Source organism: Athene cunicularia (assembly GCF_003259725.1).
Source record: "Athene cunicularia isolate RWA chromosome 2 unlocalized genomic scaffold, athCun1 chr2_part1, whole genome shotgun sequence".
Classification (NCBI taxonomy): domain Eukaryota; kingdom Metazoa; phylum Chordata; class Aves; order Strigiformes; family Strigidae; genus Athene; species Athene cunicularia.
The window spans coordinates 17672734-17685321 of record NW_020799095.1 but is presented as its reverse complement, the minus strand read 5'-3'; the positions used below and the strand labels follow the sequence as shown (position 1 = coordinate 17685321).

At 41.2% G+C, this 12588-nt stretch overlaps 1 long non-coding RNA gene across 1 annotated transcript; it reads right to left on the bottom strand.

The window, feature by feature from the left end:
• Positions 1-1673: 1673 nt before the first annotated feature.
• On the bottom strand, positions 1674-2620 carry LOC113476289. Its single transcript, XR_003397698.1, has 3 exons — positions 2524-2620; positions 2172-2222; positions 1674-1825 (listed from the first exon to the last, which is right to left on the bottom strand). It is a non-coding gene; the product is annotated as an uncharacterized LOC113476289 (long non-coding RNA).
• Positions 2621-12588: the final 9968 nt, after the last annotated feature.

The window sequence follows — 12588 nt, the reverse complement described above, 5'->3', positions numbered from 1 at the left end:
CCCAAGTGGTCTCCATAAAAAGAAGGTGGCTTGGAAAAAGAAAGGTAAAGATCCTGGCTAGAGGAAAGGTCCTGAAAGTGGGGGAAGACCCTAGAGACCAGAGGTCTGTGGTTAGGTGAATGCCATGGAGGGGATGACCTTCCTGGGTGGACAGTGAGGTCCCTGCTGGAAAGGGAAGTTGAGAATCTAGTGAACGTAACACTGGGGTGCTGCAGGAGTGAGTGAGTGTGTGAAATAATTAAGAAGGGTAAACGTTCTGAACTTGATGGTTGTTAAGTAAACCCCAGTTCTTAGATCCACGACAGGTTGTCATTTACTCTATTTTTAAAGTAGCCTGCATTTCCTGGGCTAGAGATGGTGTTGACTTGGGTGACTTCTGTGCATTTCTTTGCTGTTGTGATACAAAGGATTGGAAAGAACGTTGTCATATAATTACAATTTTCCTGCAAAGATTTCTTAGCTGATACAGCAGCACTCCAAAGCACACCTTTCAGTGGGAGAGGAACGCTGACACTTTTAACCTTGAAAGGTAAACATTGGTCTGGTTCAAAAACCTGCTGATATTGTAAATATTTGTGCATGGGAAGGTCCTTTTCCAGATGTAATAAAAAGAACTACTATGGAAACTCATCAATATTAAGAAGTCTGCAAACTGTTAAAATGTATTCAATTAAAAACAATTTATCAGGACTATAACTGATTTACAATGCAATAAAATTGATTAGTGTATAGCTGAGTCATAGTAATACTTATTTTTCAAACAAATTGGCCACATCTAACAGCAACATACCTTTAACTGGCTAAGCCCAAGTCCTTTTCATGGTATGAAGTGAAGAACGGGAGATTTGCAATGACATCTTGCATCTTACTGTGCATTAAGCATCTAGATAATAAGCACTAGTCTTGTATTAGCACTCTGCTTCTCCTTTCTCTTCTGTCTTCACAATGAATTCTTGACAACTCTTTCTAATGGTCAGATATGTGCTTCATGAGCATGTTAAGCTGTCCATGTGGACATAGCCTTTTGTTACTGTTTTGTGAGCAGAGTTGAGAAAAATCAGAGATCTCTAGTTGCTCAGTTACAAAGAACCCCCTTTTTTTTTTTTTTTTTTTTTTTTTTTTTTCTGGCAGCACAATACCTTGCAGCAGCTCAGGGCAAGCATTTTCTTCTGACAACATTCCAGCAATGTAATCATAAAAGCTGTAAACAATTATCTTCCCAGAGAGTTTCTGAAACTTACTGGTGAGGAAAGGAAGACAATGTAGCAAGGACGCAGGCTGTGGTGTAACTCTTGGAAAGGAAAGGAGGGTCTCACTAGTTTGGCAGGTCATTTCCCCTTCACTTTTTACTGCTTAGATCTTCACAGTCATAGATTAGAACAATAATAAAAAATGGTCTTCTTATTTTCTGTGGAGTAAACCTGTGCTCTTTTTTTGTTTGTTTGTTTTGGACCATGTTTGGAGACTCTGCCCACTGCCTGTCTACAAAGAATGTTGTTGCATCATCCTTCAGCTTGGTGAAATGACTGTTGTGCAAAGCCTCTGGTTTGCTCTCTGAAACCAGGATTTCCAGACGCCATTCGTTCCTCAATGAAGCACATCGTTTCCTTTTTCAGGTCTTGTAATCAGATCACATACATGATGAGAAACATGGATTCTGGAAGTCTGGGGGTTATTATTCCAAGTTTTTTCACTTTGTTGTATCCCACGACTTTCTTGGAGGCTCACAGAAATATTATTGATGTTTCCATTTGCCTTAGAACTTCAGTAAAGCTCAAGTTGTGTAAGAACATAACACTGAACTGCAAAAGGATGACACAGTCACCTTGATAAAGGGAAAGGCGATCAGATCTATTGCAAATGTTATTCCTGGGAGAAGGTAAAAGATGTAGATTTAGTCTCTGGTTGGTATACACTCTGAACTAGGCATACCGCCAAGTGAAAAACCTCCATTCACTGAGGAAGTGGCAAATAACTCTTTTGTGGGCTGCTAGTGACTTCTATGCAAGTACTGTACAAGGAGAATCTGGTTTCTTGCATAACAGCAGCTCTTTCAAGGTCGCAGCTTGATAAGGCCTATTCACATTTGCAGAACACCCACACTAAACACATCAGAGAGCCAAGAGTAGGAGAAGGTGTTAAACACTACACTTTGGGTAAGCTCTACTTACATGAGCTGGCTCTGTAGTGACTTCTGCCTCTAATTCGTACAGAACGCTGCACTGAACACACACATGTGCTTTAGAGCTGTGGTTTTTCCATTTGCTTACCACAGTTATCAGGGAGCTGTTCCCTGGTTAGAAAACACTATTTTTTGCCATGCTAAAATTTCAAGCAGTGGAAGCTTGCATCTGCCTTTCTAGTCATTGGTGATGAGAGCCAATACAAAAACAAAGCTCTGGCAATTGGGACTGAAGAGGGAAATAACTTATTCCATTAGCAGTAAAGCAAATTAAGCCTGACGTCTTAAAATGTATTTTCTATGTCCTCAGCACTAATCCATGTACGTAATCCAACTGTCACCTCTGTTTCTTGCAACACTGCCATCACCATGCCCCCAGTCTTTGTCTCTCCTAAATCTTCCTCCCCCTCAAGCTCCTTGTACAGTCCCCTTGATCTGTTCATACAACATCCAAAGATCTGCTTATATATGTCCCTTGTCTACAGCCTTCAGGCTTCCTGCTGAGCACTAGCAAGCACAGGGTATGAAGAGCTACAGGCACAGTCACTGGTTAACCAGAGGCTGTCAGGGAAAAATCTCAGCTGAGTTCCCCCTGCTGCTCCCTCTTTCTTGCCCCAATCCAGTCACCTGTCAGATCTTCATGCCTCGGAGATCTCTGCCCAGCCATCCCTTTTGCTGAAATTGACCAACATATTCAAAATTCTTTGACAAAGAATTTATTTCCTTAAGACACAAAAGTGAAAAAACCCCAAACAAACCTGCTCTTTCTTTCTCTCTCTAAGAAAAATAACTCACTAAGTAAAATGTGCACACTTAGCATCACTGAACAGTGAGAACCTATAGAAGTGAGAACCTGGTGAAGGATTGGAGGTGCATGGCACTTGAAATAACAGAAGAACCACCAAAAATCTAGGGAAAAAACCTCAGGTTCAGCTCTGTATTTCTTCTTAGCCAAGGCCAAAGTGTCACTTATGCCCAGAGGTTTGTCTGAGGTGCAAAACATAAGTGGGACAGCATTCCTGCTGCCACCCTGGATTCCCTGGGGGTGATTGTGGCTCTGCTGCAGCAGTATCACCACTCTGCAGCAGGAGAGGTGTGAGGTGACATCCAAAGCATTACTCATGTCCTTCTGTCTGCAGATAAGTGATGATGGCAGTCCCTGGCGGCTCTCCCTGGGCACAGAGCCCAGAAGGCCCATCACATCTGAGGAGGGAGGCACTGTCCAAGTTCTCAGACTCTTAATTCCGGTTCTTCCCTACCCAGTCTCCCTTGAGCTGCAGATGTTGTCTGAAAGGCCACAGACATCTCAACTGTATCAACACTAACAATTCTGAGCAAATTCTGGTCCTCCAGTATTCCAGTGGTTTACCTCTACATGATCAGTGGCAATACAGATGACTGTTGAATCATTCATTGTAGGGAAACCTGAGTTAGGTACACAAAATCATCTTGTCAGGATACTTCATTCAGTAATAAATGAAAAATTAGTCTTGCTTCCCAACACTGTCCTAATAATGGCCCTTACACTAACAGCTCAGAGGATCTCTGTATGAATACTGTTGTCCTGGGAATTTCAGTATAGGAGTAATAGAAGTGTAAAACTTAGCTGACAACTGTGAAAACAAAGTAATTGTCCCAATCCCAGTCATCAGACATGTCAATAAAGGGAACAGCACACACAACCTCAATGCTTCAAGAGTTCAGTAGCCCTACCACTAGCATCAGGGACAAAGAAAATGCAGTGAAGATGATTCATACTTACAATATTTCCCATGTAAGTATGTGGGAGTACTCTCAGCCTTTTACCATAACCTAAATTTAAAGAAAAGCAACAACTTGTTTCCAATTCAATAACAGAACTATATGACATTTTATATTAGCCTGAGAAATGAGGGAGGACTAAGTACGACATAATTCTATTCTTTGATGATCCATATTCTGCAAATTCATTATATTTACATACTATATTAAGCCATTTGAAGAGCTGCTGTCAGCCAGAAACAGCAAAGAAATGAGTGAAATAATGTATTTGGAGAGTCATAAGGAGAAAAGGCCACATCTTATCAGACTTCTGACTAATAAATATAGCACAGCTATGATGAGATCTTTCTAAGCTGTCATAAAATCTTTTCACTTATAGAAAAATAGAAAAGACAAACAAAATTCTCAAGTAAAGATTGATATGAATAACTGGATTTAATGACCTGGCTTCCTTAAACAGTTACAAACAAGTAGATAAGCACTTGCTTCAAGACAATTTCTAACCATAGATACTACACCAGGAAGTTAGGCCACAAAGATCTTGCTTTTCTCCTCTTAGTGCTGACAAAATGATGGCTGAAGCAGATTTTAGGTGTCTGGTTCTTTATTGAGCACTGCCCATGATCTCCTGGAAGATGCCAAGGGAGCCAAACCAATTTACGCAAACCAGAAATCTGCCTGTGAGAAACTATAAAGAGAAGCTGTGGTGTAGGAGACTCGTGATATGAAGTTAGAGATGACTGGGAGGATGGGATTACAACTTCCGACAGCACCTTAAATTTGGAACCTGTATCCTGATTTTTCTGAAGTTATGTTTGCATTTTTTAAAACAGTACTCCAGAATTTAGCCCAGGAAAAGAAGCTGCTGTGGTCACAAGAAAGTGAAAAAAAACCCAAGGAATTTTCCAATATTCCTCTCTCTCCGCTGCTCAGTGGCATAAAATTATAAAACATAAAGTGTCAGTCTGAGCCATTGTGTTTCCTGGTCGCTCACATCATTATGATATGGAGAAAACTCTTAATTTACCTCCTGTATATCTCCACTAATTCTAGATATCACAGAGATCCCCTCATTCTGCACAACTTCTCCTGTTCTAACTCCATGTGAGTTACAGCCAAGAGTGCAACTACAGAAACCTGTTTAGATTGTTTCCGAAGCTGTGCTGTTGCCAACAGAACTCCACTGAAAGAACAACTTAGAAGGATACATTTCTCCTTATACTATGTATTTTTATCATTTTATAGCTCATCACCAAATGTGAGAGTTCAGGCTATTGTAGCTCCAGCAAGCTGATGGAGATGAGCCAATTTTTACCACTGAGAATCCTGGCTCTATTTTTACATTCCTGTCCACCCACTTGTTCTGTATTGTTCCACAAAACCACCTCATGCCTGGACTATTTATTTTCAAATGTGTTACATTTCTCTCTAATTACAGTGAGAGAGTAGATGGACTTGCTAGTTCTATGTGAAATGTGCTAATTGTAGCATCATCTAAAGAATTTCTGAAAAAATGATCAGCTCTGCATAAAGAACACAGTGAATGAAGGAGTAAAACATGACCATATGCAGTAATTTCAAGGCATGAAGTAGTTCTGATAACTATGGAATGTGAGTCAAGTGTTTCAGAAAGTTGGAAGATTTGGGAAAATTAATTTCTGACAGTGTACAGAAAAAAAAAACAAACAAAAAACCAACCCAAAACCAACCCTCTAGGCTGCTTGCTAATACAGTTGAATGCAATTTGTTTCTTTATATAGCTTGCAGTGTACAAAACTTTGCAAAGAGAGTCAAGAGTTGACGAAAGGCATGAGTCAGTGACTTAGAGAAGGAAAGAGGATTTTAGACATGTGGGTAGCAGCTGTGACGCAGCAGTCCTTTGATACAGGACACTGCAAAAATGCAAAACATGGGAGATATAGGGTTTGCCTGCATGAGGACATTCAGTGAGTTAAGCCAATTCTTCTAACCATGGGAAATTAACATGCATTAAAGCCCCAAATGGATATCCGCATTTCAGATTAAAGTGGTTCTAATGTGAGTAAAGTGGTCCTTAATCCTTAGGGATTTAGTCCTTGCTGAAAGAGTGCTCTGAATTGACTCAAAGGCATTTTGTAGCATGAAATCTTCAACATGCAGGCTTCGCCATGTTGAGTTATGCCAACTGACTTCATCCTTCTTGACTCACCATAACGTTACTGATTTTCCCCATGAAACGCAGCCTTAATTTGAAATCAGAGTATTCAGTGTGACAGGATGGAATGAGTCTTGGGCAAACTGCAGCCAAGCACTGCACTGGGAGCATTGGAGACTGCACAATGTAATTCAGAGAACAGGTAAAACCAGAGCAAAAGCACTAACCAAACTTGCCCTGAGATAAAAGTTTCCAGACAAAGGCCCAGAGGTAGCCGCCCTAGACCAACAGCACACAAGCTACTGTTCCCAGGGTAAACCACCTTTGCTAAGAATCACCCTTAGGTTTAACTGGGGTAAAATTTTTCAGCCAAGGCAGATTTGCCTTAGTTCAAGAAACTCTGCTATGTTCTTTGGGGCAGAAAGTGGGGCGAAGGAGGTAGTTGGGGTTTTCCAAATGTATCTCATCTACATGTCCATAGCTCAGGGTTAGTTATGAAGCAGTTGGGATGGCATTTTGGGGAAGAAAGCGGTGCCTGCCACGGTCACTTCCCCATCTCTTGATAGAAAACATGCCGTGGTACTTACAGATGAGGAAAATTCCACTCCTCCTGATTTCCCCCCTGTAAATCCATCTCTGCAAGGCCTAAGAAGATAAACCCAGAGGAAGGCAGGACATACTGATCTCCAGGGCATACCCTGCTATCAGCCTTCTGCACTCAGCTTCAGGATGAGATGTCAGCACCAAATGCATCAGCTTGTCAGAGCAGCACCTATCTGCTAGGGCCTGGACATGGCTCAGGTTAATTTTACCCCAGCAGCTGTTCCAAGCTAGTGGCTTCCTTATGAACAGCCAGCAAATTAACATTAAAGGAGGAAAATGTTAATCCCATCTCAACTCTCAAGAACACTGCCAGCAGGGAGAGTATGGGGATTATTCCCGACACTTGCACACCTGCTTCACTCTTGTCTTAAAATCTTCCATTAAGGAAGATACTAAAACATTTATTTTCTAATGAGGGAAGCCAAAACTGTGACACTGACAGAAACCATACAGATTGCATCAGTCTTTGAATCTTTTGACATGCTTACCTAATCTTGTAATACGCATTTACCTGCAGTTTGGGATTGTCTGTAGTCTACTTCTGCTATCAGTTACAGTAAATGCTTTCTCCATTCTGACTTCTGCATGAGCTGAATCGTGGGGAGACACTTCCATTTCCATTTCACTCATGTTAAAGATTTAGGCCCCAGGTTCTGTAGATCAGCTGTGCTGGCCTCCTCTAACAGGTATGTGCAGATGAGTCCTAACGGTGCTCTTATATTCCTATATAATAGCATCTAAGTGAAAGATACTTGTGTAGCAATCATTGGGCTAATTTTGGAGATGAAACGGGCCAGGTGAATGAGCAGGCCTAGCACAATCATCACTCTGAATGACAGCAAATGGTTAAACGTAGTTTGCAGTGCTGAGTTCAGCTACCACTCCCTGCTCAGTCCTAGCACAGATAGTGAGACAATTCAGGTCAAACATTGAAGAACAGGTTCATTACTGGTAGGGAAATACAACATCTGCTGATATTCCCAATGCACAGCATGGTTTGTTAGCCAGAAACAGCAGATAGTGGGGGATGCTTTGGAACTTGCCTCCCTTTCATGATGTGGGATGTCACTGGACAAATCTAATAATGCAGGAATGGAAACCCTTCCACCATGCTGTAGCCTGCTAGTGTGATAATCAGGCCCAGAGGGATGAGAAACAACAGGTAGGAAGCTGTACGTGTGCATGTGTCTGTGTGTAAGACACAGAGAGAAAGCAAACACACTCGATTTTCTCTTTGTCTGGTCTGGTGGCAGTGAGACAAGAATCCTTATTGATGCACTTATCTAATCATCCCAGTGGCTGAAGCACATCTGAAAAGAGTCTCTAGAAAAGAACAGACAGCACGGTCTTTCCCTGGGGTGTTGTTGAGAAATTAGCCGTATTTCTGTGAAGGCAAAACAAAGTGGACACAGTGAAAGGGCAGTTAATACAGAGGAGACTTGTGCTGCTGCAGCTCTCCTTGCATCCTTGCAGCTAGGTTAAATCCACAGCCTGTGAAATCTGGTGAGCTGGCATTAGCATTCAGCTTCTTTAAGGCACAGCTTTCTAATCCAGGTGTCACGGAGGTGTGCAGTCTTCCTTGCTCAAGGAGAGGGAGAGGGAGAAGGGTAAAGGAGAGAATTGAAAATGGGATGCAAGGAAGGAGAATGCAGAAAGGACAGGCTGGAGGAAGAGCAGTAAGTTTCAGGTATAAGCTAAAGCCAGTGGAGATGATGGTTTCCTATGATTCTTTCTTAGCAGAACTAGGATGGCAAAAGCCCATCTCTCAGATGTTACAGAGCATTTCAGCAAAAGGTAAAAAGTAGATACATGTTTGTAATGCTGGATTCTGAGTGCCAACTTGGCACTTTCAGCATCAGTACCAAAGAGCAAACCCAAACGGTACTAGCTAGAATGGCTAATCTCCTCTTTCATTTTTATCAACAATAAGATCTGATTTCAGATTTATTGGAGGAATAACTTTGATTTCTTGTTAATGCACTGTTTACAAAATGATCTCAACTCATACTTTAGACCGCATATTCTTTACGGACTGAATATTTTTTTTTCCTTTAGCTTTTTCTGACTTTAAAAAAAAATATTCAGAACAAGCAGAGTTTGACTTTTGCTACTTAAGACACCTTGGAGTGTAGTTCACAAACACACTGCTAGCTCTGCCCTTTTCAAGGGCACTCTGCCCACAGTGCAGTACAAAACTGCCCTAAGGAGGGCTGAATCTGGGTCAGAATCTTGCAACAAACAGCTTCAAGAATAAATAACAACCATTTTCATCTCATTATATTTTTTATCATCTTTAAGAAGCAGATTTCTGGAACACTTGCAGTAAATTCTGCAGAGGACATCAGCAAAGGTTAAGCAGAGCTTTGTGTATTCCGGACAATGAGTTTATGAGACACAGGGGTGAAGACATTCCTCTCTTTTTGAACCATCCATTATACTTCTATATCTAAACATTAATTGCTGTTGTTTAGAGGAAGGTGATTTACCTTAAGAGAAATGTTACAGTTTGTGATCAGCAAGCAATTTCTCAGTGTTAAATTAGATTTTCAAGTTTATTTCTGCACTGCAAAACTTGCAGCTTCACAGTCATACAATGCCAGAAAGGATTTCTTGTCATTTGGCTAAAGGAAAATGAGTGTTCTCCAGTAAACAGCTTCATTATTGAGTCCATTGACAGCACATCCAACACACAGGCCTTGTGCTGTTTTGAATTGTACCTCATACATAGTTAAATACACAGTATTGTTCATTTAGCCTTCTCTTATTTGCCTAATAAGCTAAGCATTAATGCTGATTTATAGAACTGCACTCACTCAATATGAAATTTGGCGTAATATTCCTTCTCTCTCAGGACAGGCAGAGCCTGGCATAACAACAGATTTTCAGCAATCAAAAAGAAAGATTATATACTGTCCTACTGCATTAGGCCTAGATAATCCCATGAGCTTTCTGAACAATATGTGGAGGTGCAGAGGATCTTATGCTGACATTTTTCTAACGCAGCTTTTAGGAGAACTGAGTCTTGACTCAGCTTGATGACAAGAGAACAGAGCAAAATCAATAGCAGTGCTCCCGGTGCTGGGCAGAGCGTGGGCTGTAATGACTGCAGAGCCTCCCCAGGTGTTTCCACTGGCACCTGACAAACACTGCTCTGCTTTGGGCCCCTGCACAGCCGCTTCCCTTCGAAAGGAGGGGCAGGATCCTGCTTTGCTCAGGTTGGAGAAAGAAACAAATCAATACCCAGATCACTGTTCTCAGTCAGCCACTGCCACTTGCCTGCCTTTCCTCTCATGGAGGAGTTTGGTCAGGAGCCAAAGATGCACAGGTCTGTCGGCCTCGGTGTGTCACTCATGACAGATCGTGTCCTTTGGAAGGTCACGGGACACCACACACAGATTGCTAACAGGCAGGCTCGCCTGGTGAATCATCTGGGGAAGCAGTCAGTGCTCTCTCCCTCAGAAACATTGCCCACGTGACCATGACAGAACGGTACCTGGCTGTGATGCCTGACCTAGTACTAAATGAGTAGAGGCATCCAAGCTAGTTTCGCAGCAGAACTTGGCTCTCATGCAGTGTTTTGCTAATGCAGCTCTCCTCTCTTTGATAGCAATGCTAACTCAGTAAGAATTAGTCTGGAAATCTTTACATCGTGCTACATTATGCAGCACAGGTATACCTAACCCTTAAAGTGAAAAGCCATGGCAAGTCTGGAGCAGAAGAAACTAGTAGAAACTCCCATTTCTGCTGCCACCTTAGAGTACGGAAACATTGCTTCCTAAAGGAGTTTTTACTTGGTTGCTGAAACATCCTTTTAACCAGGCCTTCTCCTAAGCACAAATTCAAGAAATAGAGGAAGCTGATCAGAAATGAAAATACTATCATCAAAACCCCAGTAATGTGCCTGCCCTGTGAGGCACGAGAACTTATTTAAAACTTAATTTCCAGTTGGAATGAAATCTGTGCTTCAGATGTTCCTAGACATTTACTTATTATTAGAGTATAGAAACTTTCTATATATTTACATGTAAGCAACAATTTGGTTATTACCGAACTGTAGGTCAATATTATTAAAAGGAACACAAATACAGCTTGGGTAGTAGTTTTCCCCACTCCCTATTTCCAAAGCAACTTTAATCAGAAGATGACATTATAGGACTATCAATTTCAGCACTGAAAGATGCTTCCAAGAATTGCTATCATTTTATGAGTTTGCAAATAAGGCTTAGCTCAATGAGTTATTTAGTGCTACCAGAGATACTCCACTCTGAAATTCCTCCAAAGAAAATGGGATCATGAGTGTTCTCTTTCTTCTACATGAGAACAAATTAAAGAAATTACAGGAGTCACATCTTTACAGACAATTAAGATACAAAGCTCAAAACTATATGAAAGCATAATTTGCTTGGACATTTTGGTAAGTGTAGTTTCAACTGAATAATTTATAATTGTTTCAGTGTGCGTATGTCCTCCTGTTATATATGTTCTAATCACTAATGAAGTAACTACATAATTAATAATGTGAAGATTTTGCATAGTTTTCAGTTGTTACCTCTCAGTTATTGTAAGAATGAGACCACATGCATGTGAAAATGCTCAGCTGAAGAGCTGATCAGAGTGAAAATTAGATGCCATTCCTGCAGCTGCTGCCCGTGGAGGCACAGCACTTCGATGTGTAAGATTACTTTTTTTCATTTTTATGGACTTAGAGCTGTATGAGTGCAAGGACAGCTTTTCAAAATGGAAAAAAAAAAAAAAAAAAAAAAAAAGGTATAGACTGTATTCAAAGGAGCAGAATCTAGAGAAGGAAACAAGCCATTAGTCGCTCACTGGGCAGAACGTTGGATGGGCCAAATGCCCAATAAAACAGAGCCAATAACATCCTGGTCCTGCTCTGATTCTTACTTTCTGTTTCTCCAGCATTGTGCTTTTATGTCTGGGTGAATTTTCTGTAGTCTTTTTCATTTCTCACACTTCTCATGGAAATTCATCAGTCCTTTTAAATCACGTTTGCTTTGCTCCTTCCTAAAGGATTATGCTTTTCTTACTACTTTCTTCAGTGCTGTCTTTTCAGTAAATATCAGGTCTGCCTCCCTAATTTCCACCTGATCACTTCAGCACTTTCCTTCCCCTTGACTATCTCCAGTCATTTTGTTCCCTCCTTCCTAAGAAAGGAGTCCTGAGGACCATCTTTCCCCCATGAGGTCTCTCAGCCCCTTCCATGTTTCCCTTATACCTCCCTGCAACTGAATTTTCATATTTTTATTTCTTTCAGTACCTGTGCATGTCTCCATTTAGGTTCTGGGCATGGCGCACACCAGCTACCCTCGTGATTTGTACTTTCTTTCCTCCACACAGCTTTGCCAAATGTGAATTATGTAGCTGATTTTTCAGCGACTTGAGGAAACTGCTTTTCTGCTGACATTGCACTTCGGTCAGGGTTGCCAAAGCCCATGTTCAGTAACTGACAGCAAGGACAGATGGATGCATCCCGTGCCGGTAGGCAGCAAGAGCAAACAGCTCCTTGCATGGCAGGGGCAGTTCTTTAGTGACACAGGGTGATCTGTAGTGACTGCAAAGAGAATACTATTTCCATAATACAAGCTTTTATGTATATATGTGGTGTTGTTTGATGGCCATTATAGTTGAAAATGTCGGTAGAAAATCAGATGTGAGCAACAAAGTGATTATTTGAGGTACAAACAATGTGCATTTTCACTTTCCACTGTTAGCATATGTAGTACCCTCCTCCTTCCCTGAAGGACTTGCTGATGGCTCCTCTTCACTCTTTTCACTGTAATGAGCTGAAAACAGGCTTGCTCTTAGCTTGACTTTATTTACTTTCCTGCTTTTTTCTCGCATTTCTTTAAACTTCACTTTTCATCCCTTTTCAGTATGATGACAGTGCCCA